The sequence below is a fragment of the Dipodomys merriami genome, unplaced genomic scaffold (genome assembly GCF_024711535.1).
Source record: "Dipodomys merriami isolate MVZ:Mamm:240054 unplaced genomic scaffold, mDipMer1.0.p SCAF_1876, whole genome shotgun sequence".
In the NCBI taxonomy this organism is placed as follows: Eukaryota; Metazoa; Chordata; class Mammalia; order Rodentia; family Heteromyidae; genus Dipodomys; species Dipodomys merriami.
The window spans coordinates 53155-79079 of NW_027203244.1; the positions used below are offsets into that span (position 1 = coordinate 53155).

A 25925-nucleotide genomic window follows, 5' to 3' on the forward strand; every position below is an offset into this window, starting at 1 on the left:
AGAGACTCAAGGCGACTTCGGAGTATAGTAGGAAATTGAGAAGCCTGCCGGTGCCCCAGCTGCTTTCCCCCTTTCCCAAGTTTTGAGATTTCAAATATCAGGCAATGTCTCACTGCCAGCCCGATTAAAGCCCCAACCTGATCCCTGGACCTGGTTCTCTACTTTGGGCCCATTTGTCCACAAAACCACTGCCATCACTGCTGGCCCCACCTGGAGCAGCCTCCAGCAGCTTCTCCCAGCAGCACAGGTGAGTGGCCGCCCCCAAACCACCCCTGCTGAGGTCAGAACACCCTTGGAGGCACCATGACCCCTGCTTGTTTCCTCTCCCTGGCTCTGAGGAACCAACTTTCTGTCTTGGGCATTTCTAAAACAGAGACTCAATATATGGTCTGGCTGGGCTGGATCGAGGTTCTCCTATCTGTGACAGGTATGCTCTTCCAGGCCTGGTCCTCTGTAGTTGGGTTGGTAGACAGGTCGCAACATGCGCAGTCATCAATTTAGATGGCTTATCCCCAACTTTTATTCCACAGCAGCCGATTCTTGACCATAGGTAAAGCTCTGGGTAGGGCCGCAACCATCAGACCTCATTTTCCTCACAGGACAGTTGTTAGGAAACAAGGGATTTATACAGAGGGATCTGTGGAACATGGCTAGGCACAGAGGGAGCAGCCTACAGATAAGGTTCTCTGCAGTTCTGTGAGCAAATGACAAGAAGATACCTGGAAAGGGCTCAGATGAGGTCTTTTATTAATCATGCAACAGATGTGGGATTATGAAACAAAACATGGCTCTCTTTCATCATTAACCTATCCCCATATGGAAGGGGATCCTTCATTCTGTGGAGTTTTGCAGCTGGGGAAACCGAGGCACACAGAAGCCTGGTGACCTACTTAGGACTTCAACTTCACAGGAAGCTCAGCCTAACTTTGCTACGATGCTCCCTAAGACAATGGTTGTTATTCAGTAGACTTCTGGTGGTAGGAAGTCCACTTCTTGTCAGTCGTGGGGCTTGAACTCTGGGTCTGGGCACTGTTCCTGAGCTCCTTAGCAAAAGGCTAGCACTCTCCCACTTAATCCCACAGCACCATTTCTGGTTTTCTGGTGTTTTTTTGGATATAAGAGTCTCACAGACGTTCCTGCCGGGGCTGGCTATGAATCATGATTCTTGTATCTCAGCTTCCTGTGTAGTTAGGATTAGAGTTCTAAGCCACCAGCAACCTTCTTAATTGTAATTGTGACTTTTTTTCTCTCCCTCTTTCACAAGAAATGGTTGAATGGGTGCTGGAGGAGGGGGTTCGGCATCCACATGTGGCTAGAACCCAAGGTTGCCCTCTCATTCTGGAGGTGGGCTGTAGTTCAGGTGCTGTCTTGCTCAGCCTGTTGAAACAGCTCCATGAGATAAGCCCCTCTGTGCCCTGGCTAGACCATGACAGTTCTTCATTATCCATCCAGCCTTACTGGATTTATTGTATTGTGTTGCTTTCCACATCATTTCTAGCACCTGGCCAAAATTATGATACATAGTTACTGAATAAAAATGTAATGCCATCTTAAGAAAGTCATTTAGGGCTCTGGAAATGGGGCTTCATGGTACAGTGATTGCCTATCATGCATGAAACCCTGGGTTCAATTCCTCAGTAACACATAAAAAGAAAAATTCTGGAAGTGGTGCTGTGCCTCAAGTGGTAGAGTGCTAGCTTTGAGCAAAAAAAAAAGAAGAAAAAACCTCAGGAATAATTCCCTATCCCTGAGTTTAAGCCCCTGGACTGGCAAAACAAAAACAAAAACATTTAGTTAGTAAATGCAAAATAAAGAACCCATACTTGTAATATATAATTGCTCCTTCCATATTGACACTTGGCAATAGTCCCTAATTCATGTACTTATATTAGGAAACTGTGTTGAAAAAAAGTTTTGTTCATTAAGTCATAGCTATTAAAGCCACGAATGTGCTTAGATGTCAGGTGAAGATTAATTCTGGAAATTCAACGATTCCAGCATTTGGTATCGTCACTGCTAATCACAAAGAGAAGGGTAGTCTAAGTGTGATTTTGAAACCTTTTGGTCAGTTATGGCACCAAAAAGGCAGAGGGTAATTAAGTGTTGTGACAGAAGATAAAGAATAACTGCAGATGTAAGGAATAAATGATAGTAACTAAGGTATACCAGAAACTGTTCTAGAGAACCATTTTTGGTTATTGAAGAACTTGTTGTCAACTAGGCTTTTCCTCATTGTCTATAGCATTCTAAATCTCTTAGGCTAGTTCTTAATCTCTGTGTGATAAAATGTATCTCCTTCTATGCTGTTGTTTCATAGGTGATCTCCTTTGCTTTCTAAAAATCACAGACTTTCTATATTTCTCTATGAACATTATCTGATACTAAATTGACCTATACAGATGTCAGAGGATGCTAATGTAAGGGTCCCATAGCTCATGAGTCATTAATGTAACAAAATGGAAATAGAGGACATATTTATTGCTATGTCAATTTTTCTGAAAAGCTGCAATGTCATCATTTGGTTAAAATTTCCATTCATTGTCAACATAGTTTTATTCAGTGCACATAAATGCAAATATCTGCCAGGTGCTTCTTGTTTACACCTGTAATCCTAGACACTCAGGACGTTGAAACCAGAGGATTGTGGTTCAAATAAGCCTGATCAGTAAAGTCCATGAGATACTAATCTTCAGTTTACCACCAGAAACCCAGAAGTGGTGCTGTAACTAAAGTGGTAGTGCACTCAAGTTGAACTAAAGAGCTGAGAGACAGCGCCCAGGATCAGAGTTCAAGCGCCACAACCAATAAAAAAGGTGAAATATGACTTTTAACTTTCCGCAAAAGGAACGAAAAGATCAATAATCTTCCCAAGCAATACAAATAATTCCAAAATTATTCAGTGCACCTAATTTTGCTGAGTAATGTTATGGATTATTTGCTGGACATATTCTCTAAAAACAAATCGTTTAACTAGGGATACAGGTGGACCCATTGAAACAATGAGATGTACAAGTTCTAACGTCGAAAAAAGAACTTTACAACTTTGGTGGTGGGGAGGGAGGACCAGGAGGGGGGAGGGGGTAGTATGGGAAGGGATGGGATGGGGAAAAAAAGAGGAGGAAACAATGCTTGATTAGAGATGTACTTGTTATCTTGCCAATGTAATTGTAACTCCTCTGAACGGTATGCTCACAATAAAAAAAGAAAAAAAAATTGTCAAATATTAGCTTTAAAATAAACTTCATCTAATATTTCACGTTGGAAAGAGAAGTCTATACAGTTGATGTCACTTGGCTTTCTTATTATCTTACTTCAAAGCCAACCCAGGCAAGAGAGTCTGTCAAACTCTAATCTGTAATTACACAGCAAAAAGCCAGAAGTGGAGTTTTGGTTCAAGCAGTAGAATACTAGATTTGGGGGCTGGTGGGCAGGAAAGAAAACTGTTCACGGACAGGGTCCAGCCTCTGGGTTCAAGCCAGAGAACCAACACACACTTAGCAAACAAGCAAATAAAAAAACCCCATATTTCTTTGGAACCCTCTTAAAGAAGTACTGATCTGAGAAGAGGCTCTTTTTCCCGATTATACTCACTGGATGCTTCTTTGAAATCCTTCTTGCTCTGGAGAACTCAGAACTTAATTAAAGGAATTGATAAATGACTCCTGCAAGAAGATAAACATCTCAGGGGTGAAATATACATCGATAAGACTTTGAAACCTCCATGTCTTTGTTTCTTTGCAGTAGAACTTTTTTTTTGGGGGGGGTTTCAGTCATGGGCCTGAATTCTGGGCCTGGGCACTGTCCCTCAGCTCTTCAACTCAAGGCTAGCCCTCTAACAATTGAGCCACAGCACCACTTCTGGCTTATTTTTGCTTACGTGGTGCTGAGGAATCGAACCCGGGCCTCGTGCATGCAAGGCAAGCTCTCGACCACTGAGCCGCCTTGCCAGTCCCTGGAGTAGAACATGTTTAAAACAACGTTATTTCCTTTTGTTCTATGCTGGCCTTCAAATGGCACATTATTTCTTTTTTTAATTTATTTTTTGTGGTGAAAATATTGTACAGAGGGGTTAAAATTACTTGGGCAAGATAATGACTACATTTCTTATCAAGCATTGTAGCCTCCTCCTTTGTTCCCCTTCCCATCACTTCACAGTCTCCCCCCAACCCCCACCTAATCCTCCCCGCTCCCGAATCAAAGTTGTAAAGTTCGTTTTCGACATGACAAATTGTATTTCTCATTGTTGAATTGGGTCCACCTGTATCCTTATTTAAACGACTTTTTTCCCTTTCACCTCCACAAATTATACCGACATCAAATACAGTGAAAGCAGGATTTATACTGTGGGGGAGGGACATACAAAGCAACAAAGAAATAATCTTATAAATGCGTTAGAAACAAATGCATGAAAGAAAAAAAAATTTAAATACATATCTGATGTTTCATTTTCCTAACTTCACATTATCTAACCTTTTCTGCTTGACTCATACATATACTAGATATTGCAAATAATGGAAACCATGGGACTTAGGTTTCTTTGGGGTTGGCTTACTTCACTTAACATAATTGTTTTCAAGACTTTCCATTTCCTACCAAATGGGGCAATGTCATTCTTTCTGATAGAGGCATAGAATTCCATTTTGTATATATTCAACATGTTCTTGATCCTTTCATCTATTTAAGGGCAACTGGGTTGGTTCCATATCTTAGCTATAGTAAATAAAGCTGCAATAAACAAAGTTGTGCTGGTGGCTTTAGTGTGGTCTTGTTTGTAAATATTTGGGTAAATGCCCAAAAGTGGGATTGTTGGGTCATAGGGGAGCTTTATGTGGAGTTTATTAAGGAACTTCCATACTGCTTTCCAAAGTGGTTGAACAAGTTTTCACTCCCAGAAAAAATAAAGTAAGGTTCCCATCTGTCCACATCCCCTCCAGCATCTCTTGTTATTAGAGTTCTTGATTATAGCCATTCTAACAGGGGTGAGGTGGTATCTCAATGTTGTTTTGATTTGCATTTCTTTTATGGCTAGGGAGGTTGAGCATTTCTTCATGAGGTTACTGACCATCTTTTTTTCTTCTTCAAAAAAGTTTCTCTTTAAGTCTTTCGCCTACTTAATCATATGGCAGATGTTTCTTTGAGGATTGGTTGTTGGCAGACTTAATTTTTTGAGTTGCAAGTATATTTTAGATAAGAGATCCTTGGCCGTTTTATGGCTAGTGAAGATCTTCTCCCAATACGTGGGCTTTCTATTGATATTGCTAGCTATGTCCTTTGCCATGCAGAAGCTCTGAAACTTCATGCAATCCCATTTGTCCAACCTTTCTTTGGTTTCTTGTGATTCTTGGTCTCTATTAAGAAAATTTCTGCCTGGACCAAGGAGACCTAGGTTTTCTCCTATTCCATAATGTAATGTTTTCAGAGTGTCTGCTTTGACTCCGAGGTCTTTAATCCATTGGAAGTTGATTCTGGTGCAGGGTGATATATAAGGTTCTAGCTTTAGTTTTCTACAAGTAGTTAACCAATATTGCCAGCACCATTTACTGAAGAGGCTGTCTTTCTTCCATTCTATTGTTTTAGCTCCTTATCAAAGATTAGATGGCTATAGGTCTGTAGGTTCATTTCTGGGTTTTCAGTTCTATTCCATTAGTGCTGAGGTCTGTTCTTATGCCAGTACCAAGCTGTTTTGATTACTATGGCTTTATAGTAGAGTTTGAAATTTGGTATTGATATTCCTCCAGCAGCATTCTTACCGTTGAGTGGCGTTTTTGCTATTCGGGGTCTTTTATTGTTCCATATGAATTTTTGAATTGCCTCTTCTATATCCTTGAAGAATGAGGGTGGAATTTTGAGAGGTATCTCATTAAATTTGTAGAGAGCCTTGGGAAGTTTTGCCATTTTCATGATGTTAAGCTTTCCAATCCAAGGGCATGAAAGTTTATGCCATTTTCTAGGTTCTGTTTGATTTCTGTTTTCAAGTTTTTAAAGTTTTCATCATAGCGGTCCTACACTACTTTGGTTATGTTAATTCATAGGTATTTTATTTTTTGTGGGGCTATTACAAATGGAGTTGCTTTCTTGATTTCGGCCACACTTTTCTCATTGTTGGCATACAGGAAAGCCATTGATTTTGGGGGGTTAATTTTTTACCTTGCTACATTGCCAAAGTTTTGAATCAGCTTGAGTAATTTGGGAGTGGAGTCTATGGGATTCTTTAAATACAAGATCATGCAATCTGCAAAGAGGGAGAGTTTTATTTCTTCTTTCCCTATTTAGATTCCCTTTATGTCTCTATCTTGTCTTATTGCTGTAGCTATGCATTCTAATATACTAGATTGAAGAGAAGTGGAGAGAGTGGACATCCTTATCTTGTTCCTGAGTTGAGAGGAAATGGCTTCAGTTTTTCACCATGAAGTATAATGCTGGCTGTAGGTTTGTCATATACAGCCTTTATTGTATTGAGGAATGTTCCATGATTCCTAATTTTTCCAAATCTTCATTATAAAGGGGTGTTGGATCTTCTCGAATGCTTTTTCTGCATCTATTGAGATAACCTTGTGGTTCTTATCCTTCCTCCTGTTGATGTGATGAATAATATTAATTGATTTGCGTATATTGAACCACTTTTGCATCCCTGAAATAAATCCTGCTTGAAGGAGTTATATAATTTTTTGGATGAATTCTTGAAGTCGATTGACCAAAATTTTGTTGAGAAGTTTTGAATCAATGTTCATCAAAGAAATGGGTCTTTAGTGCTCTTTCTTTGATGAGTCCCTGCCTGGTTTTGGGATGAGGGTTATGATGGCTTCATAGAATGTGTTCAGTAGTGAACTTTCTCTTTCAATTTCATTGAAGTTTGGAGGAGTATTAGTGTGAGCTCTGCTTTGAAGGCCTTGTATAATTCTGCTCTAAAACCCTCTGGTCCTGGACTGTCCTTAGCTTGGAAGTCTCTTATTGCTGTTTCAATTTCAATGCTTGATATGGGCCTGTTAGGATGGTTTGATTCATCTTGATTTAGATTTGGCATGTCAATAATTGCTAGGAAAAGAGCCATTTCTGCCAAGTTCTCAAACTTATTAGCATAAAATTTTGAGAAGTTTTCCCTTATAGTATTCTAAATCTTGGTGGTTTCTGTGGTGATGTTTCCATTCTAATCTCTGAGTTTATTTATTTGGGTGTGTTCTCTTCTTTTTCTGATAAGATTTGCTAAGGGTCTCTCAATTTTGTTAATTTTTTCTAAGAACCAACTCTTTGTTTTGTTGATTTATTCTATAGTTTTTTTGGATTCTAATTCATTTAATTTTGATTTAATTTTAATTAATTCTTTCTGTCTGTTGGATTGGCATTTATCTGGCTGCTCTTTTTCAAGGACGTACAGATGTCTCATTGAATTGTTAGTTTCAGATCTCTTCAATTTGTTTATGTAGGAACTCAGAGCTATAAACTTGCCTCTGAGTTCTGCCTTTGCTCTGTCCTAGAGGAGCTGGTAATTTGTGTGCTCATTTTTTTTGAATAGCATGAACATTTGAATTTCCTTCCTTATCTCTTCTATGACCCACTCGTGATTCAGCCGAGTGTTGTTGAGCAGCCATTTGTTACAGGAATTTCTTTGGTGGCTTTTGGTGTTGAGTTCTAATTTTATTCCCTTGTGGTCAGAGAGAATGCAAGGAATAACTTCAATGTTTCTGAGTTTGGACCAGTTTTCTTTGTGGCCTAAAATGTGGTCTATTTTAGAAAATGTTTAATGTGTTGCTGAGAAAACCGTGTATTCTGATGCTTCGGTAGATGTCTGTTAAATCTAGTTGATCTATGCAGCTGTTTAGATCTGTGGTTTCTTTGTTGAGTTTTTACCGAGTTGATTCATCTAGTGGGGAATGTGGTGTTTTAAAATCCCCAACAATTAATGTCTTTGGATCTCTGTGGGATTTTAGGGAAAGTAATGTTTCTTTGGATAAATTTGTGTGATGCTTTGTTTGGCGAATAAATATTTAGAATTATAATATCCACCTGAAGGAGAGATCCCTTAATTAGTATGTAGACACCTTCTTTATCTCTTCTCACTAATTTTAATTTGAAGTCTATTTTATCTGCTCTAAGGTTTGCAACTCTGTCTGTTTATGGGGTCTGTTTGCTTGGTAGATTTTGTTCCATCCTTTAACATTAAAAATGTGTTTGTTTTTATGGCAAGATATGACTCCTGCAGGCAGCAGATAGAAGGATCTTATTTTTTAAATCCAATTTTACAGTCTATGTCGCTTAATTGGAGAGTGAAGTCCGTTAATGTTGAGAGATAGGACTGAGAGTTACTTGGAAGTTCCTGCCATGTTATCCACCTTCTTGGGTTCTGCGAAAACTGGGTTCTTTCTATGGTTCTTGGATTCTCATTTTGGGTGCAGTTTCTTGGCCTTAACTGTGGTCTTGTTGGTTTTCTATGTGTAGGACATCTTTAAGAATTTTTTGTAGGGCTGGTTCGGTGGAAAGTTATTCTTTCAATTTTTCTTTGCTATGGAAGTTTTTTATTTGGCCTTCAGTTATGAAGGAGATTTTAGCTGGGTACAGTATTCTTGGTTGATAGTTGTTTGTTTTTAGGGCATGGCATACATCATTCCAGGCTCTTTTTGCTTTTATTTTCTCTGCTGAGAAATCTGAGATGATTCTAATTGCTTTCCCTTTATAGGTGATTAATCATTTCTCCTTGACAGCTTTAAGAATCTTTTCCTTGTTCTGAGTTGATCCTGTGTGGATTATAATGTGACAGTGGGATGTCCTATTCTGGTCTTGTCTATTTGGGGTTCTAAAAGCTTCTTGTAACTGAAGAGCCCTATCTTTTTCCATGTTTGGGAAGTGCTCTGCTAGGATCCTGTTAAACAAATTTCCTAGACCATTAACTTCTCTTTCTAGGTGCTCCTCTACACCCATTATCCTTAGATTAGGCCTTCTGATGGTGTCTTCCAAGTGTTGGATAGATCTACCATATTTCTTGGACTTGTCTTGGATGGTTGTATGCTCTTTCTCTGTAATATCTAGGCTGTCTTCAATCCCGAGATTCGATCTTCTGCATGGTCTAAACTGCTGTCAAGAATTTCTACTTCGTTTTGTATTTCTTTTCCTTCTAATTGGTCAGATTTGATGGCTTCAAATTCTTTGTTGAAATTTTTTTTTAGATCTTGTATGAACTTCTTCCTTAGTTTGGTGTTCTGTGTTTATTTTCAAATCACTTAGTTGACTGGTTATTGGTTCCTAGGACTCCCATTCATTCTGTTGTATTCCATTCAGCATTCCCTTTGTGGTCTTCCTGACTTTCTTCAGCTCTTTGTTAATGGATCCCATGAACGCTTTCAATGATCTTTGTGTATTTTCATCCTGCCCTCTCAATTCCTGTATTACTCTTGGATTGGTTTCCTCACGTTCTTGCCATTCCTGTAGTTTTCTTTGAGTGTTCTCATCCTGTTCACGCCATTCCTGCCTTTTTCTTTGAGTATGCTCAAGCTGCTCACGCAAATTTTGTATCAGTTTTTGTGTAGCTTCCTCATGCTCATGATTTTCCTGTATAAACCTTTGGATTGCCTCCTCTCTCTCCCTATCACGCTTATACAGAGTCTTTTGTGTGTTTTCAATCTTTTCTTGCATTGACCTTTTGTTTGTCTCCATTTACCTTTTGTTTGCCTCCTGTCTCTCCCTATCACATTCATACAGAGTCCTTTGTATGTTTTCAATATTTTCATTAATTATGTTTGCCAGCAGTGTTTGTAGAGCTATTTGGTAACTCTCCTCTGGATTATTCATTATCTGTTCTGTCCCTGGTTATCATGAGTGGGAGTGGAGATACCCGGACTTGCCATTTTTCTTGTGGTTTTCTGCCTATTCTGCCCATTTGGGATGAAAATAACACCAGTTTTGTGCTGGAACACTAACTTAAGACAAGCATCAACCAAAGTCCCTATTTGCACAGTCAATAGTCTGCAGATACAATCTAGTTCAACAGATACATCTATTCAACATCAAACAACTATATATTAATGGGCTACAAACCGCAAAAAGAATTTGGTAAGCTAGAAATTATTAGGTTTAGGGAGAGATGTGGGTAAAAAATAGGAATAGAGTGATGTGGGAAGGCACAGGGTGAGTTAACTTAAGTCCTAATCTCAAAGCAGGAAATAGGCTGGATAGGATGAAAGTACAGAGAGAGAAAAAGAAGAAAGAGAAAGGAAAAAAGAGAACAGAAAAAATAGAACAGTAAAAATTAAATATATTATGCAGAAACAGAAACAATCTATTAAGAGAAAAACATGAATATGAGAGAAGGGGAGGGAAATAAAGGAGATGTGAAAAATTTAAATATAAACTTACTTAAAATATTATATAGGTATAAAGAAGTAGTATTGCTATTAAGGAACTTAAGTCTAAGAGGTTTTGAATTGAGTAATAAATTTGTGGATTAAGTGTGTACACAATGGGTGATAAGGCCTAATAATCGACTACAGGTTTGTCTGAGGATGTGCAGAACAACAATTAAGTAACATAAAGAAGAACCAAGGAGAAGAAAATGTGAAAAGGATAAGAAAGAAAGAAAAAAGATCAGAAGTTCAGTAGAGCTAAACAAAAACAAAAGGTAATTTAAAAAAATAGAAAGAAAGAATGAAAGAAAAACGCGCGCACACACATACATACAGCTAAAATAAAAATTATAACAGAAAAAAATTTACTAGAAAACTTTTTTTTGAAAAAAGGTAATAATAAAAATTTTAAAAAGATTTAGAAAAAATGGGGTCCGGGAACATACTGTACAGAGGGGTTACAATTACATGGGCAAGACAATGAGTACATTTCTTATCAACCATTGCACTCTCTTCTTTTCTTTACCCTTCACATCCCTTCCCAGCCTCCCCTCGCCCCCTTCATCCAATCCTCCCCACGCAAACAAAATAGTAAAGTTCGTTTTCGATATGACAGCTTGTACTTCTCATTGTTAAAATGAGACCACCTGTATCTTAAAAAACAACTTGTTTTTCACTTTCTCCTCCACAAACTATACCGACATCAAATATAGTGAAAGTTGGGGTTATACTGTGTGGCAAGGACATACAAATCAACGGTTAATAATCTTATAAATGCCTTAGAAACGAATGCATTAAAGGAAAAAAACATTTAAATACATATCTAAGGGTTCATTTTCCTAACATCAATTATCTGACCTTTTCTGCTTGACTCATACATATACTTGATATTGCAAATAAGGGAAACCATGAGATCTATGTTAATTTGGGCTTGGCTTACTTCACCTAATATAAATTTTTCCAAGACTTTTCATTTCCTAACAAATGGGGCAATGTCATTCTTTCTGATGGAGGCATAGAATTCCATTTTGTATATATACCACATTTTCTTGATCCATTCATCTACTGAGCGGCATCTGGGTTGGTTCCATAACTTGGCTATGATAAATAATGCTGCAATAAACAAAGTTGTGTGGTAGCTTTAGTGTGGTCGTGTTTGTAAATATTTGGGTAAATGCCCAAAAGTAGGATTGATGGGTCATAGGGGAGCTCTATGTGAATTCTTTTGAGAAACATCCATATTGCTTTCCAAAATGGTTGAACAAGTTTACACTCCCACCAAAAATGAAGTAAGGTTCCCTTCTGTCCACATCCCCTGAGCATCTGCTGTTTTTACAGTTCTTGATTTTTGCCATTCTAACTGGGTTGAGATGGTATCTCAATGTTGTTTTGATTTGCATTTCTTTTATGGCTAGAGAGGTTGAGCATTTCTTCATGTGTCTATTGGACATCCTTCTTTCTTCTTCAGAGAAGTTTCTCTTTAAACCTTTGGCCCACTTATTTATAGGGCATTTGCCTCTTTGAGGATTTGTTGTTGGGGGATTTAATTTTTTGGGTTCCAAGTATATTTTAGAATAACACCCTTGTCCGTTTTATGGGTAGTGAAGATCTCCGAATACGTGGGCTTTCTATTGATATTGCTAGCTATGTCCTTTGTCATGCAGAAGCTGTGCAACTTCATGCAATCCCATTTGTCCAACCTTTCTTTGATTTCTTGTTTTTCCATGTTTTTATTAAGAAAATTTCGGCCTGCGCCAAGGAGACCTAGGGTTTCTCCTATTCCATCCTGTAATATTTTAAGAGATTCTGCTTTGACTTCAAGGTCTCTGATCCATTTGGACTTGATTCTGTTGCAAGGTGTTTTATAAGGATCTAGGTTTAGTTTTCTACAAGTAGTTAACTAATTTTGCCAGCAACATTTATTGAAGAGGCTGTCTTTGTTCCATTCTATTGTTTTAGCTCCCTTATCGAATATTAGATGGCTATAGGTCTGTAGGTTCATTTCTGGGTTTTCAGTTCTATTCCATTGGTCCTGAGGTCTGTTCTTGTGCCAGTACCAAGCTGTTTTGATTACTATGGCTTTATAGTAGAGTTTGAAATTTGGTATTGATATTCCTCCAGCAGCATTCTTACCATTGAGGAGCGTTTTTGCTATTCAGGGACTTTTATTTTTCCATATGAATTTTTCGATTGCCTCTTCTATATCCTTGACGTTGGAATTTTGATAGGTATGGCATTGAATTTGTAAATAGCCTTGGGAAGTATTGCCATTTTCACGATGTTAATCTTTCCATCCAGGAGCATGGGAGGTTTTGCCATTTTCTAAGTTCTGTTTTGATTTCCTTTTTCAAGATTTTAAAGTTTTCATCATAGTGGTCCTTCACTTCTTTGGTTATGTTAATTCCTAGGTATTTCATTTTTGGGGGGAGCTATTACAAATGGAGTTGCTTTCCTAATTTCAGCCACACATTCTAATTGTTGGCATACAGAAAAGCCATTGATTTTGGGGCATGAATTTTATACCTTGCTACTTTGCCAAAGTTTTGAATCAGCTTGAGTAATTTGGGAGTGGAGTCTATGGGATTCTTTAAATACATGATCATGTCATCTGCAAAGAGGGAGAGTTTTCCTTCTTCTTTCCCCATTTGGATCCCCTTTATGTTTACATCTTTTCTTATTGCTGTAGCTAGGCATTCTAATATACTAGATTGAAGAGAAGTGGATAGAGTGGACATCCTTGTCTTGTTCCTGAGTTAAGAGGAAATGGCTTCAGTTTTTCACCATGAAGTATAATGCTGGCTCTAGGTTTGTCATATACAGCCTGTATTGTATTGAGGAATGTTCCATGGATTCCTCATTTTTCCAAAATCTTCATCATAATTGGTGTTGCATCTTCTCGAATGCTTTTTCTGCATCTATTGAGATAACCATGTGGTTCTTATCCTTGCTCCTGTTGTAATGAATAATATTAATTGATTTGCGTGTATTGAACCAGCTTTGCATCCCTGAAATGAATCTTGTTTGATCGTGGTGTATGATTTTTTGGATGAATTGTTGAATTTGATTGGCCAAAATTTTGTTGAGAAGTTTTGCATCAATATTCATCAAAGAAATGGGTCTTTAGTACTCTTTCTTTGTTGAGTCCCTGTCTGGTTTTGGGATGAATGTTATGATGTCTTCATAAAATGTGTTTGGTAGTGAACTTTCTCTTTCAATTTCATTGAAGAGTTGGAGAAGAGTTGTTGTGAACTCTGCTATGAAGGAGGAAAAAAAAATTTTTATAAAAGGTGCAAAAAAATTGAAAATTTTTTTTTTTATTTTCTTTGGGAGGGGTGGGGAAAATCCTGTATCTCCCTTGTTTCCGTAGCCAACCTCTTTTTGCATTCTTTGGTCTGCTTGTGGTGTTTGAATTTCCTGTGGCTTGGTTGGTTTCTTAAGTCAGTTTTTTTAACAGGCAGAAAAATGCTCTGCTTAACCCAGGATTTTGTGATCTTCTTCCCAGGCTTGTTCAATGGGAGGGAGATCTGCTTGAGTGTCACAAAAGAGGGAGATGGCTTTTTCCTCAAGTTTGGAGATGCTGTGATGAGGCTAGGTTCTGTGTAGGGTTGAGGCCTTTCAGCAAATAGTAGCTTTTCCCAGGGGTTAGTTTGTGAGAAACTCACAGAGCCCAGCCGGTAGCCACTCTCAGGGTTTATGTTTACTATATTTCAATTGATTATCAAGGCTGCTAAAGGGAGGGGCAGCCTCTGGCTCCAATTATCCAGTGAAGAAAGCCATTCCTTGGGCTGGCACCTGTGCTGGGTGACTTTTCTCTGGTTGGAGTTGAGTCTGGCAGGTCACTTTAGGTTCTTGTGACCTGCTAAAAGTCTCTAGTTTTCTTCCAATGCCTGAGTTGAAGCTAGCAGCTCCACCAAGCTTTGTCAGTATCCAAGATGGATATCTCCAGTACTGGGGGGGGGGTGGCCTTCCCTCCTCTGCTTGCTGAGAAGGAGTGAGGATATTAGGCCTCTACTCATGCAGTGTCTTGGTCCCTGGGTCATCTCTGGTCTGCGAACTACAGGATGACGATGTCTGCTCTTTGTCAGTTCTTGCTGGTGTTGAGTAGAATCTGCTTGCCCACCGCGTCTGGCTCCTTCGTCCCAGCCTCTCTGTTTCAGGTATGGTGGGTACGGCTGCCGCTGCCACAGCTTCTGCAGCAGTGGCATCTCCTGGCAAGTGCTCTGATCTGTCTTTTTGCCTGGATTTTCCCTCTCTGGCCTAACTCTTTGTCCTCTGATGGCAAACTTGGTGTGATTCTCTGGCTTAGGACTGTTCACTGGAACTCTAAATCTGCTTTCTATTTGAGAGCTTGTTTAGCCTTCAGCTTCTCGCTTCTCCTCCACCATCTTCCAGGAACTTCCCGGTAAATTATTACTTTCTGTAATACTCTCAACTAGAATTTACAGAAAAGTCATGTATGAGTCAAACACACTAGAAAAAGTCAGGGAAAGAGTTTCCTTCAAGCCTTTGGATTCATTTCTTTTTTATTTTTTATTGTAAAGATACTATACAGAGGTTACAGTTAGATGAGCAAGGTAATGAGTACACTTCATATTGAGTATTGTTACCCTTTGCATTGTTTTCCCCCTACCATCCCTTCACTCCCTAGGTTCCCTGAAGTTCTTTTTTTTTAAATTGTGGTTAAGTGATTACATAATTTCACCATATAGTGGACTATTGATGCTCATTTAAAATCACAATTTCATTTTAACTTTCCTGGAGCGAATTGTCTATCACAGTCTATAATATATAACAGTGTACACTATACACCATACATATGATCAGCAGCATCGGGATTTTTAGTAGTGGTTCGACCAGATGAGTGGGAGTTCTTTGTTTCTTAAGTCCTGTTAATTTTGTTGTACCAACTAACATTTTGAATTTCGCATCAACTTATCAGGGAGACCATATACCGTTTGTCTCTATGCTCTTGGCTTACCTCGCTCAACATGATTCCTTCTAGCTCCATCCATTTCCCTCCAAATGTCATTATTTTTCATTTTCTAATGGCTGCATAATATTGCTTTGTTTATAGATACCACAATTTTTGGATCCATTCATCTGTGATGGGTCATCTGGGTGGTTTCCATATCCTAGCTATTGAGATCAGTGCTGCAATGAACATGGAGGTGCACGTGTCCTTGTATATTGGTTCCTGTTGTTCAGGGTAGATGCCTAGAAGTGGTATGACTGCGTCGTAAGGGAGGTTCAATTTTAGTTTTCTAAGGACCTTCCAGACTGCTTTCCAAAGTGGTTATATAAGTGTACATTCCCACCAGCAGTGTATAGGGTTCCTCTTCCTCCACATCCCCTCCAGCATTTGTTGTTGGCTGATTTGTGGATGTGAGACATTCTGACTGGGGTAAGGTGGTATCTCAGCATTGTCTTTATTTGCATTTCCTTCAGCACCAGGGATGATGAACATTTCCTCATGTGCTTCTTTGCCATTTTTATTTCTTAATCTGAGAAGTCTCTCTGTAGTTCCCTTGCCCATTTAGTAATTGGTTTGTTAGGCTTGGGAGGGATTAGTTTCCCTGTATATAATGGATGTTAGCCCCTTGACTGATATGTTGCTGGTAAATATTTTTTCCCAATTAGTTGGTTGTCTTTCTAGCTTGGTTGCGATAGATTTAGCTGTGCAGAAGCTTTTTATTTTAAGGTAGTCCCATTTGTCGAGTCTCTCTCCAATTTGTTGTGTCCCTGGGACTCTGTTCAGGAAAGTCCTTCCTGTGCCTATTAGTTCAAGTGTCTCTGCAGTGTCCTGCAGTGGTTTTAGAGATTCAGGATTAATGTTAAGGTCTTTAATCTATTTTGAGTTGATGTTGGTGCATGGTGATAGGCTGGGGTCCACTTTTAGTTTTCTGCATGTGGCCACCCAGTTTTCCCAGCTCCAATGGTTCAAAAGGCTGTGTTTCTTCCATTGTATGTCTTTTGTTCCTTTGTCAAATGTCAACTGACTATAGGCATGTGGATTTATTTCTGGATCTTCTATTCTATTGATCTTCGGGTCTGTTTTTGTGCCAGTACTATGCTGTCTTTGTTATTATGGCTCTATAGTAGAGTTTGAAGTAAAGCATGGACATCCCTCCCTTGTTGTCTTTATTCCCTAGAATTGTTTTGGCTATTCTAGGTATTTTGTGGTTCCATATGAATTTTTGGACTGTTTCCTGTATTTCAGAGATGTACATCATTGGGATTTTAATAGGAATTGCATTGAATTTGTATATTAATTTGAGCAGTATTGCCATTTTCACTATATTGTCTGCCTTTCCAAGAGCATGGGAGGTCTTTCTATTTCCTAGTGTCTTCTGCAATTTTGTTCTTTAACTTTTTATAGTTTTCATTAAATAGTTCTTTTACATCTTTGGTTAGATTAATTCCTAAATATTTTATTTTTTGGGCGGTTATTGTGAATGGGATTGCTCCCTTTACTTCCCTCTCTTCTTGTACATTGTCAGTGTACAGGAAGGCAACTGATTTTTGTGGGTTTGATTTTTATCCTGCTACTTTGCAGAAGTGATTCATGTTTTCTAAGATTTTGGGGATGGAGTTTTTGGGATCCTGAAGGTATAGTATCATGTCGTCTGCAAAAAGGGATAGTTTAACTTCTTTCCCTATGCTGAACCCTTTAATGTATTTTTCTTGCCTTATTGCCCTGGCTAAGGGTTCCAGGACTATATTGAATAGGAGTGGAGACAGTGGGCATCCTTGTCTTGTTCCTGATTTTAGGAGAATTGGTTGTAGCTTTTCCACATTAAGTATAATATTGGGTATTGGTCCGTCATAAATGGCTTTTATTGTTTTAAGAAATGTTTCTCCTATTCCTATTTTCTCCCGAGCTTTTAGCATGAATGAATGTTGAATTTTACGAAAGGCATTTTCTGCATCTGTGGCGATAATCATGTGATTCTTGACCTTGGCTCTGTTGATGTGTTGGATTACATTTATTGACTTACATATGTTAAACCATCCATGCATGTCTGGGATGAAGCCTACCTGGTCATAGTGTATGTTTTTTTTATGTGTTTCTGGATTCTGTTATCTAGAATCTTAAGGGTCTTTGCATCTGTGTTCATCAAGGAAATTGGCCTGTAATTCTCTTTTTGTTTGGGTCTTTGCCTGGTTTGGGGATGAGTTTGGGACAGCTCCCTCCTTCTCTGTTTCTCTGAAGAGCTTGAGGAGTATGGGTATTAGTTCTTCTTTAAAGGTCTTATAGAATTCTGCTGTGAATCCATCTGGCCCTGGGCTTCTTTTGTTGGAAGACTTTTGATAGCTTCCTGTATTTGTTGTAGGATATTGGCTTATTTAACTGGTTTATTTCTTCTTTGCTCAGTTTGGGCAACTTGTATTTCTCTAAAAATGCTTCCATTTCTGCCAGGTTTTCTTCCTTTAGGGATTATAACTTTTGAAAGTAGTCTGTTAGGATTGTTTGGATATCTTGGTTACGTATTGTGATTTTTCCCGTGGAATCCTTAATCCTGTTAATATAGGTTTGCTCTCTTTTGTTTTAATTAATCTTGCCAACGGTCCATCAATTTTTTTTATTTTTCAAAGAACCAGCTTTTTGTTTGGTTAATTTTGGCTATAATTTTCTGATTTTGTAATTGGTTAACCTCTGCTCTTAATTTGGTTATCTGGCTCCGTATATTAACTTTAGGTTCTATTTTTTCTTGTATTTCTAGCTGTTTTAATTGCAACATGAGATTATTTACTTGGTCTGTCTCCATTCTCTTGATGTGGGCACTGAGGGCAATAAATTTGCCTCTCAGGGCTGCTTTTGCTCTGTCCCACAAGTTTCTTTGTGAAGTGTTTTCATTGAGTTGTAGGAAATGTTTTATTTCTTCTCTGATCTCTTCCATTACCCAGGCATTGCTAAGGAGTGTACTGTTCAATTTCCATGTATTAGAGAAATTTCTGCAGTATGCTTTGTTATTGAGAACTAGCTTGATTTCAATGTGGTCTGATAGGATACAGGGTATTATTTTGATCCCGTTGTATTTGCTTAAGTTCCTTGCATGAACTATGATATGGTCTATTTTGGAGAAAGTTCCATGAGCTGCTGAGAAGAATGTGTACTGTGTTGTTTTAGGGTGAAATACTCGGTAGATGTCAGTTAATTCTGCTTGAAGTACGGCCTCAATTAATTCAGTAGCTTCTTTGCAAATCCTCTGGTTGGTAGACCTGTCCTTTGGTGAGATTGGTGTGTTAAAGTCTCCTAGTATTATCGTATTGGGATCTATTTTATTCTGTAAGTTTGAGAGTATTTGTTTAACATATCTGTGTGCACCAATATTTGGGGCATATAAGTTGATGATGGTAATACCTCCTCTTGGATTGTTCTCGGTATTAATATGGAGTGTCCGTCCTTATCTTTCTGAACTGATTTTAAGGAAAAGTCTATTTTGTCATATATCAGGATAGCTACACCTGCTTTCTTCCTGGGGGCATTTAATAGGTAGATCCTTTTCCAACCCTTTACTCTGAATTTGTTTGTATGTTTGGCTGAGAAGTGGGTCTCCTGAAGGCAACAGATCGATGGGTCATGTTTTCTGATCCAGTCTGCAGTTCTTTTTCTTTTGAGTGGTGAATTAAGCCCATTAATATTAAGAGAAAGTATAAAGAGATGCATTGTTGTACCTGTCATTCCCTGTTTTCCTGAGTTTTTCTTCTTTTCTTTCCTCCTGTGCTTGCTCAGTTAGACTGATTAATGCCTGTCTGGGTGCAGGTCCCAGTTCCTGGTTTCTTTCTTCAGGTTGTGTCTCCACTCTTAGTATTCTTTGTAATCCTGGCTTAATGTTTATGTATTCATTTAGTTTTTCTTTGCTATTAAAAATTTTCAGTTCTCCAGCGAATGTGAATGCTAGCTTTGCCAGGTATATCAGTATGGGTTGGCAGTTATTGGCATTCAGGGCTTGTATGGTACTTTCCCAGGCCTTTCTTGCATTCAGTGTTTGTGTGGAGAGATCTGCAATGATTCTAATTTTTTCCCCATTGTTGTATAGCTCCTTCTTCATTTTTGCTGCATGAAAGATTGTTTCCTTATTATTCAGATCTATCATTTTTACTATAATGTGTCTAGAAATGTTTCTCCTGGGATCTTGCTTGTTGGGTGTTCTATATGCTTCTGTTATGTAGGTAAGATGTTCTTTTTTGAGGTGGGGACATTTTTCACCAATAATCTTGTTGAATAGGTGTTGCATTCCCTTGCTCTGAAATTCCTCACCTTCGTCCACTCCAATTATATGAAGGTTAAATTTCTTGGCATTATTTTCTTTCTCTTGAATTTCCCTTTTGCTTAATTTGAGTGATTTTTCCATATCTGTCACTTTTTGTTCCAGTTGGTGTATTCTGTTTTCTGTATCTGACACTCTACATTCCATTTCATTCACTCTGCTGATCGTGGCTTCTATTGTGGTTTGTATGGAGGAAATGGATTCCTTTATGGATTCGATGTTGGTTCTCAAACTATTGATCTCACCTCTTAATGAGGTATGTACTACCTATAATTTGGCATTTATCTCACTTCTTACTGAGGTTTGTGCAGCCTCTATTTTTGCATGCAACTCCTGTTTGAGATCTTGTATGTCTTTTGATAGCTCATCCTTGTGCTCTTTCAATTACTGGTCTATTTCTCGCTTTATTTCTTGAGTCATAGCCTCCAGCATACCTTGGATGTAGTTTTTTTCTTAAATTCCTGTTTTGCTCCCACTGGGGCTCTCCCTGCGTGGCTGCTGGCTATTGAGGATAGCTTGCTATCCTGGGTAGTGATAAACCTTGTAATTTTTCTCGTGATTTTCTCATGGGGTTCAAGGATTATTGGAGACTAATCTGCAATTTTATTTTGGTGTGTCTGTCTTTGCTTGGTTGCTGATTCTGCATTGGTAGATAGAGTCTGTACCTGGTCTGGGATCTGTTGGGGGCGTACCTCCATAGGTACCTCCATAGGGTCTGACCTACATAGGATTCTCAGCTCTCTGCTTTAGATCGCTGGCAATTCCCACCTTTGGAAGGGATGTGCACCCTAGACTGCTTCTGTTTGTTCCTACGTGTGCTCTTGGCAAGATCGGATGCTCTGGATGCACTCTCCCAGATGCTGGATTCGGCTATGGGCTCCTGATGTTTTTGTTTGTTTGGTTGGTTGGTTTTGTGGGGGGCCGGTTGTGGGCTTGAACTATAGGTTTGGTTGCTGTCCTTCAGCACTTCATCTCAAGGCTGGCACCCTACCATTTGTACCACAGCACCACTTCTGACCTTTTCTGCTCATGTGATGCTGAGGAATCGGATCCAGGGTCTCATGCGCCCAAGACTATCACTCTAATGCTGAGCCACCTTACCAGCCTGAGCTCCTGCCTACTATCAGGTGCTGGTGGCCTGTGTTGCCCAATCCCAGCCTAGAGTATATGAGTTGGGTTTTGGTGGGGTTTTGGCTTCTCTTGTGCTGAGTCTCCAGGTCTTTTGTTGTCACAGGTGTGCTTCCCAAGGGGTGCAGTTCCCTGTTTTTCATCCCTCTGCTGAGGCATATGCTCAGTTGGGAGGTATTGGTTGTGTTGTTCAGGTACCGGATTGCCAGGCCTGGTTCTGGCCCCCCACCTGGTGCATGCTGGTTAGGCCTGTGCTGCTGTGTATACCACCTAGTTTATGCAGCCTGGGGTACACAGTTTACATTTCTTCTACAGTTGATTGTCTTGACCCAGGGGCGCTGTTCCTGGCTTGGGTGTTTAAGCTCCCTTCCAGTGGTGATCTTGCTCTAGCCTGGCCAGCAGAATGTGCTCCAAGGGCCAGTGGAGCTGTCGAACAGTTCCCAATTTTATTGGGTCCTGTGGTCAGGGTGTTGGGGTAGGGAGTCTGGGTCAGGGCCTGGGGATTCCCTTCAGCTCTGGTCTCCTTGAGGGATACACTGTCCCCTTTGGGGTATTCACCCTGGAGCTAGTTGTTTCAGTGTGGTGTAGGTTGTCAGTCGTTGTTGCAATCTGAGTTCAGTTGGGGTGGTTGCGGGCTAGGCTGGGCGGTGGTGGCTCTTTTGTCTCTGCTTCTTTCGAAGCTGTCGGATCCACAGTGTCCACACTCAGGCGGCTTCTGCTCGAGTTATGTGCATGCAGCTCCCTGTGTCTCTGGGACCCTGGCAGCCCCTGCCAGGTTGTCCCAATCGGCGGGTCTGACATCGGTACCTCAGGCATCTTCTGCATGAGTGATCTGCAGGCAACCCTCTGTGTCTCTGGGACCCCGGTGGCCCCCACTGGGTCATCGCAATCAGCGGGTCTGACACCAGTACCTCAGGTGGCTTCTGTGCTATCTGCAGACAGCTCCCTTTGTTGCACTGCTGGTGCCAGGCAGCTTTGGTGGGATGGAGCTTCTTTGCTTGGATGGAGAGTGAGGGGTGGGGGTGGGATCATCGTGGAGACTCCCAGCTGGTAGGTTTCTCTATTTGTGGTGATCAGAGGGTCTGTGAACTGGTACCTCAGGAAGCTTCTGCACGGGTGATCTGCAGGCAGCCCCCTGTGTCTCTGTGACTCCAGCAGCCCCCTCCGGGCCGGCTGGCCATGGCTTGGCAAGCTGCCTTGTGGCCAGTGAATGTTGGGGGAGGGGTCTTCGCTTTTCTCTGTTCTGAAATTCTTCTTTTCCTCTCTGTCTTTTTATTATTTTCCACCTCCTGTTTTTCTCTGAGTGTTTGTCTTTTTGTTGTTGTCGGTCTCTTAGGGAGATTAAGCATTGGAACTCGAACTCTCTTTTTGGTTGGGGAGAGCTTTGGTATTTCCCTACTGCCTTGTCGCCATCTTTGTGCTTTTCTCATACAGTAAAAAGGAAATCACAAGTTAACTTGAACTTTGTCAATCCTCTGTATTCCATTCTCCTCCTAGGATCAGTTTCCACATCCAGTAACAGTTACTTCCAGGAACAATCGATGGTGATGCTTGAGGTATAATGAATGTTTTCTAGCTTCACCGAAATAACACAAGGACACCTTTGGACCTGAGGTAACACGTGTTTCAGAGACAACTTAGTAAAGAGAAAATAACATTTATATTGCTTATAAATACATTATCCATGAGTATATTGAGTTCAAACTTTGTAAGTCCTCTGTAAATTAAGGCGAATTTTAAATGGGGAGAAGGTTCTCAGATCATTTTTTTAATGAGTGTATGTGCTGCACATTATTTCCCAAGTGTACATGAGTTAACAGTAGGGGAATCAATAGCAATAATAGGAAAAAGAGAAGTTCTGTGTTTAAGTTTAAGGGTTCATTACGCTATAGAAGACTGTACAAATAAGACAATATTGAAACAATAAAGCCAAGTCTAGTATGTAGATTTATGAAAGTGATATAGGGAAATCATTACTCCTACGTGGAACACGAAGTATGAGGCCACTCTCTTTCTAAATCACGCTTGTTAATCACGCAAATTTGTAGAAAGTAGAATGGAAGAATAATTCTGTTTACAATGCAAGTCAGATATAAGAGCATGGACTTAACTGGAAAAAAAGTCCATCTTGAGAGAGCAGGGATTATACGAGCCATGAACTGGTGGATAAGATCACATTTGTTTTCTTTCCTTTACTTATATATTTTTTGTTGGTAGTTGTCTTGGCACTTTAACTCTGGTCCTGGGCTCTGTCCCTCTGCTATTCAGCTCAGGTTAGTATCCAGCCTGGGCAGAACAGTCTTTGAGATACTATTTATAATTAATGAGCCAAAAGCTGTATTAGAAGAATGGCTCAAGTGATGGAATACCAGTCATGAGCAAGATGGCTGAATAAGAGCTTGAGGCTTTTGCATACATACGTACAAACATACACATAAACACAGAGGCACTTATATGTGCACACACAAATATAAAAATGAAGCAATTCTCAGAATATGTAGAAAAGTTAGGAAACAATAGATAATATGTCCTCAGTAAGACTAGAATCAAGTGATAATTTTTAATGTTAGAAAGTTCTCAAGTGAATTTTCTTCAAAAAAGTTTAAGAAAATTACATAGATAGGGACCGGAGACAGTAAGAGAGTCAAGTAATCATTATGAAAGGGATCGGATCCATGGAGGAATGAGTCAGAGACCCCACAGGTGTATCTGAAAATGATCATATCCTCTGTGAAATGTTAGAACACCTTTTAAAATAGTACATGAACAGTCTGAGCAGTCTAGTGGATGATATGACTGGAGAAGTTCAGAATTGCTAGTCTGTATCTAGATTAAATAAACCAAGAAACTATGGCGGGTCAATGTGATACAAGCCTAGAATTCTAGCACTCAGACTGACAGGACATTAGAAACTGGAATTACACAGTGATACCTTCGCTGGACCAGGCAGTATAATTTTGTCTCAATAAAAGAAACGAAACAAGAAAGAAATATGCAATTGGTAGTTTGGGCTAATTTTGTCATTATGTGTTGAGAAGTCGTTTCCTATTGAAATGCAACTCATATATAATCCTCAGTTGTGCTTTTAAATGCTCTCTTCATTACAGAACACTCCTAGATGCAAAATGGCTCATGATTTCCATCCAAAATTTGAAAAAGTAAGTAATCTTCATTCTGTTAGATTCCAAGGAAAGGATGAAGGATTACAAAAGCTTAAGCCTAGCGATATAGCAAACTTCGTCTAATGTAGGACTTTATAGATCTTGCTAAATTAAAGTTTAGATTTAAAATATATATTTTGGTTTTGTTTGTAATTTCATATCCTATAGGATACTACAAAATTCTTTTTAAGTAGAGGGTTTAATTGACAAATTTACAAATGTTTCCTGCATTCTATTTGCCTAGAATATACTTTCAAGGGATCTATATTTAGAACTCTGTTAATAGATATTTCAAACAGTTTATTTATAAAATGATGTGAATAATGTAGACAGAGTTGCCAACAATGGATGATATTAATTTATAAATTTAGAAAAAGAGCAATTTTTTGAGGCTTTGGTATCACATTGTATGAAGAGAATAATTATGTGATTTCTTTCTTCTACCTGTATGTAATACAGGAAGCAATTTCCTTAATTACATGTCTCTGTATACAATGAGAAAAATGCTAGGTTTGGGGTTTGTTTTTGTTTTTGTTTTATTGGTTTGTCCTAGGAGTTGAAATCTGGGCCTGGACACGGTCTCTGAGGCTGTTTATGCTCAAGGCTTGTGCCCTACCACTTCAACATCACTACCACTTGTGTCTGGCTTTTGCTGAGAAGTTTATTGGAGATAAGAATCTAGGGAACCTTCCTGCCTAGGTGGGCTTTGAAATGTAATCTTCTGATATTAGAATCCTGTTTATCTATGATAGTTATAAAAGTATAAATATAAATAATATTTGCAAGAATACCAGTGGAGGAAAAATGATGCAACCCAGTTTTTTGTGGTGCTTTTTCCAGAACACGTAGGGCATCACATTAGCAGAGGTGTAGTATTTTTTCACAATGGAGATAAGCTATTCATGACGTGAATTAAGGGAATTTCGAGGTGCACCCTACAAGTTGGAAACCGTTGGTCTAGGATGACTTTATTGCATAAACCTTGGGATTGATGGTCATAGAAGTAATAGCTTAATTCTGATAAACAATTGCTTACTCTTGAAGAATTAATTATAACTGATGTTTCAAAGTTTTATACTATACCAGAATGTGGCAATTTTTCTGTTGATTTCTCTATCTGTAACACCCCATTGGAAAATGTACCTATAGCAGGATTTCATAACATGCAAAAAAATACTCTTTTGAATCTCTCAGGTATGGAATGTTCATTATTTCAAAATGAGTAGTTATTAGTCAGAGGAATGTTGAAGACCACATATATTCTGTCCTCTTAACAACTTATTTACTTTTAAAACTTCTGGGTTTCTGTAAAATTAACGTGTTTTCTGTTTTAGTATGAGAAAGTACTAAATTTATTTTTTTTCAAAATATTGGCAAGTATATTGTGAAAATATTGTCTAGTTGGACAACATTGAAGTGGATGGCCCTGTGATTAAAAATGGGTAATTAATTCAAATTAGATGTCAAATAGTACTGATTTTTAAAAAGTTACTACATAAATAATAATATTTACTATACCAATACAGTGAAATTTTATTTCATGCAGCTTATTTTTTAAATTTAATTTTAATGTCAAAGTGATGTTCAGTGGGGTTACAGCAATTGTAAGCTAGTGAATACACAACTTTTCAAACTTGTTACCCCCTCTCTCATTTTTCTCTCAGTTTTACTTCACCCCAATACGCCTCACAAGTTGTAATGTACATTTCCAACTTATTGTCTTGTGAGTATTGCTATTGCATTGGTTTGCCCTTTGTCCTCTGTCTCGCCATTTTGTTGTTCCTGTTCCCTTCCCTAATTAAGGTAAATGTATGCACAATTGACAGGGTACCAAAATCAAATACAGCAAGGGATAAACCATAGAGGAAAATCCCAAAGAAAATAGAAATCACATTGTACATTAGAAACCACAACTGCTAATAAATAACTCTGTTTCCATAGCTTGGAGTTCATTTTGCTCAACATCCGCTCATATGATCATATACATGCATAACGAAGCCACTGGAAAATGATAGATTCATGGACAGCAT

General features: G+C 38.9%; 1 long non-coding RNA gene across 2 annotated transcripts; it reads left to right on the top strand.

Moving 5' to 3' along the window:
• LOC138830289 (uncharacterized) lies at positions 1-25925 on the top strand. Of its 2 annotated transcripts, none has more exons than XR_011372975.1 (4): positions 1-247; positions 22232-22348; positions 23842-23892; positions 25837-25925. It is a non-coding gene; the product is annotated as an uncharacterized lncRNA (long non-coding RNA). The 2 variants fall into 2 exon arrangements; XR_011372976.1 differs by lacking the exon at positions 1-247 and adding an exon at positions 10451-10609.